This window comes from Neophocaena asiaeorientalis, unplaced genomic scaffold (assembly GCF_003031525.2).
Source record: "Neophocaena asiaeorientalis asiaeorientalis breed wild unplaced genomic scaffold, Neophocaena_asiaeorientalis_V1.1 scaffold242, whole genome shotgun sequence".
NCBI lineage: Eukaryota > Metazoa > Chordata > Mammalia > Artiodactyla > Phocoenidae > Neophocaena > Neophocaena asiaeorientalis.
The window spans coordinates 3,755,649-3,758,932 of record NW_020172451.1 but is presented as its reverse complement, the minus strand read 5'-3'; the positions used below and the strand labels follow the sequence as shown (position 1 = coordinate 3,758,932).

Genomic DNA, 3,284 nt, shown 5'->3' with positions numbered 1-3,284 from the left:
ACCCGAGCGCGCGGGCCCCGGCGCAGCGGTCGCCCGTGCCCCGCCTCCAGGGCCGCGCATCTCGCTGGGGCTGGGGCTGCGGCGGGCGCTGGGGCTGGAGTGCCGGGAGGCGAGCGGGCAGTGGGCAGCGAGTGCGCCTCGGCCGCCGTGTGGCCCTCCGTCCGTCGATCGGTCGGAACCAGCTCTGTCGCTCGCTCTGGCTCACGTCTTCAAGTCTCCTGAGGCGCGCGGCTGCCATTGGACGGGCCACCCCTACATCCGCCTCCTCCGCGGGCGGGTTTTTTAAAGGGGAGGCTGACCGGAGCGTGCGGCGGGAGCCGCCTCCAGGGCTTGCCCAAACCGCCTTGGCTCGGACAATCCCCCCAACCACCAACTTCAACCAGCCACACCGCTCTGGCCCGCTCTGCAGGGTGCACCTGGGGGGAGGCACCGCGGGAGAACCACGCGGGGGCGTGCGCTCCTCCTGGGTGTTGTGCTCCGCAATGTGTGCTTCTGTGTGCGTGCACGTGCCTGCATGTGTCTGCGCGTGACTGGGGGAGCGTGGGCGCGTCTGTGAGCCCGCAGGTGTGTGCGCCCAAATGCACTGTGTTCGCTGCGCCTCTGCCTGCGTGCGCCCCTGGGTTTGGTGACACTGGCTGTGGGTCGCATGCACTCACTGCCATGGCCAACCAGGCCCGGCGTGGTAGGGCTCAGCAGTGCACCAGCGCGCCGGCGTCTCTGCAGGGTCCTGCCTCTGAGTCTCTTTGGACAGGCTGCGCACTTGTTGGAGACCCCCCAACAAGTGCATAGAGGCCCCCAACTCTGGCTTCCCCCACCTCACTTCTTCTACTCTCCTCTGAGGGGTTGGCTGGGATAGGTGTGGGGCAGAGCACACCCACAAGAACACACTTCTCTGAACAATCCTCCTTCCAGTGATCTTTTTAAAGCCCAAAGCACAAGGCTTTGAGTCCCACCTCCTATTGTCCGCCAAGCCAGGCTACATATGAATGTCTCTCTAGATGCAGTGTAGATCCCTTAAGCAGGAGTGAAGGCACAAAGAGGGAAGGTGACAAGACGGGAGAGGTCTGTGCAATATGGCCAGGGGCCCCTGAGGGAGTGGACTTCCTGGCTCCTAGTCCCCAGCATCCAGGAGGAGGGGGGGCCGCCTCCCCTACCTTCACCCCTCTGGGCCCTTCTGCCTCTCCTGAACCCCAAGAGCAGGAGGCGGTCATGGAGCAAGGCTCATCCGGAGGCTTCCTGACCCCAGCTCCAGTGCGCAGAGGGTACCCAGACTCCAGATGGTTCCTCGCGGCCCCGGCTCGGCCTCCTCCAGGGCTGCAGCTTGGAGGCTGCTCAGTTCCAAAGTGAGGAACTGTGCCTCCTCAAAGCCGTGCGTTTTGAAACCGCCCCAATCCAAGGTGCATCTGCTCTTGAAGCCCCGATACGCAAAAAGGTTTCAAGGGCTGAGTTCTCCGTTCCTGCCGGCCCAGGGGCTCCCCCAGAGGCGGCACATCTGCACCGGCACCCGGGCTGAGGGGCATGTGTGTGTGGGGGCTGCACGTGTAGACATGGGGGTGAGGGAAGCTGCTCCTGAACGTTCATAATCATGGGGGTACGGGTGGGGGGAGGGGGCTGTGAGCACGGAAGAGTCCCCCAATACATACAATCTCAAGATATTTCCTTGGAACTTTCATGATCCTAAAATCCCATCTCCTGGGATTCGTCAGGGCCCTGGAACACACTGTCTGGAGGAGTCCCCAGGTGCCTGCCGCGGCTGTGATATCATTACCAATAAGAAAAGGTCAACTTTACTGGGACGCCCCCAGATCAAAGGCCCTCAGGGTTAACCTTCCCAGCAGCCAGTGGAGAAGGTGCTACTGCTACCCCATTTTTCAGATGAGGGAAGGTGGGCTGGGAAGTTGAAGAGCTCGCCCAAAGCCACCCAGTGAGGAGTGAGGGGGAGGTTGGATCCCTGAGCCTTGTCCTTAGGCACTGGGCTTCCAAGTCATTTAACCCCTTAGGTCACATCTGGCCCAGCTGCCCCTTCTCCCCACCTTGTGTAGCCAAGACGGCTTGCAAAGAAAGCAGGCCCCTTCACTCCAGTACAGGCACCACCAATGTGGTGGTGACAGGGGCTGAGTCCCCTGAGTCCCCTCCCCTCCCCTCCCCTCCCCTTCCCTCTCTCTGGCAGGTCCCAGGCTGACTCTCTGGCTTTCCTGGATGTAATTCCACAGGGGTGTTTGGAGGTCACATCTTCTCTCCCCCAGGACTGGGAGAATATATGTTTTAGGGGGCACGCCGGGGGAGGAGTCCCCCCTCCAGGGCTCCTTGGTGGGGCAGAGGACAGAAAGGCTCAGCGAGCTCTGGTTCGCTGTCTCACGCGCTCCCAGAGAGGCTGGCACAGGTGCCTGGGCACACGGGCTGGGTCTCACTCACTGGGTTCTCTCCACTCGGACACTGGCCACCACCCTGTTGAGAATGCCCAGAGCTGCGGTCCCATTTACAGAGCGGAACGAGGAGGTTCTGGAAGGATAGGCGAGGGGGAACCTGCCCGAGCTGACGTCCGCCTCGAGCCCTGGCCCCAGTCCTGGGAGCCCAGGCCGGGCACCGCCTTCAGCTCCTTCCACAGTCCCGGGCTGGGGAGGTGGGGGTGGATCCCTAGAGTTCTTCCTGCAGCCGAGGGAAGGGGTGCTTGCAGAGGACTCCTGCTGAGGGGCTGGTGTTAGGCAGAGCAGTCAGAAGCGGACGGCCCAGCTTACCCTCGTGCACAGTGACTTGGCCTCCCTTGTCGCATCGCTTCCTAGTCCTTAAAACGGGAAGAGTGAAGGCACTCACCTCCACAGCTGCCAGAAGGCGGCGAGGCCTCAGTGCTGAGAACCGGGCAACACGAGGCAAGCCTCATTAGGGGGTGCCTATTACATTAGGGGGCCCAGGGGGAGTACCCGCAGGGGCTCCTGGAGGGTCCGGAAAACAGGGCCTCCCTCCCCACCCCCACCCCCCAGCAGACTCAACACTGACTGCACCCTTACCTCCGGTAAACACACACCCAGGGACGCAGCCTACAACAGACCCACAATAGACAGTGCCACCAGCAGCCGCGGACACGCCCGCCCAGGCCTGCAGAGCTGAGGCTGGGACAGGGAGCTTCCAGCCCTGCCTGTGCGGCCGCTGGCCTCAGTCCCTGCCGGCCCTGGGCCTCAGTTTCTCCACCTGTAAAATGGCGGAGGAGGCGCTGGATGGAGAGGCAACGGATGAAATTACTCTCGGGTCTGCTTCTACCTCTCCGCCTGGGAGGCCGGGGCTTG

The 3,284-nt window shown here is 62.9% G+C and overlaps 1 protein-coding gene across 2 annotated transcripts in view; it reads right to left on the bottom strand.

Annotated features, from left to right (window-relative positions):
• The window catches only part of WNT7B (Wnt family member 7B), a 49,768-nt gene that overhangs the window by 45,332 nt on the left and 1,152 nt on the right, over positions 1–3,284 (bottom strand). The gene's annotated exons all lie outside the window — the stretch shown is intronic.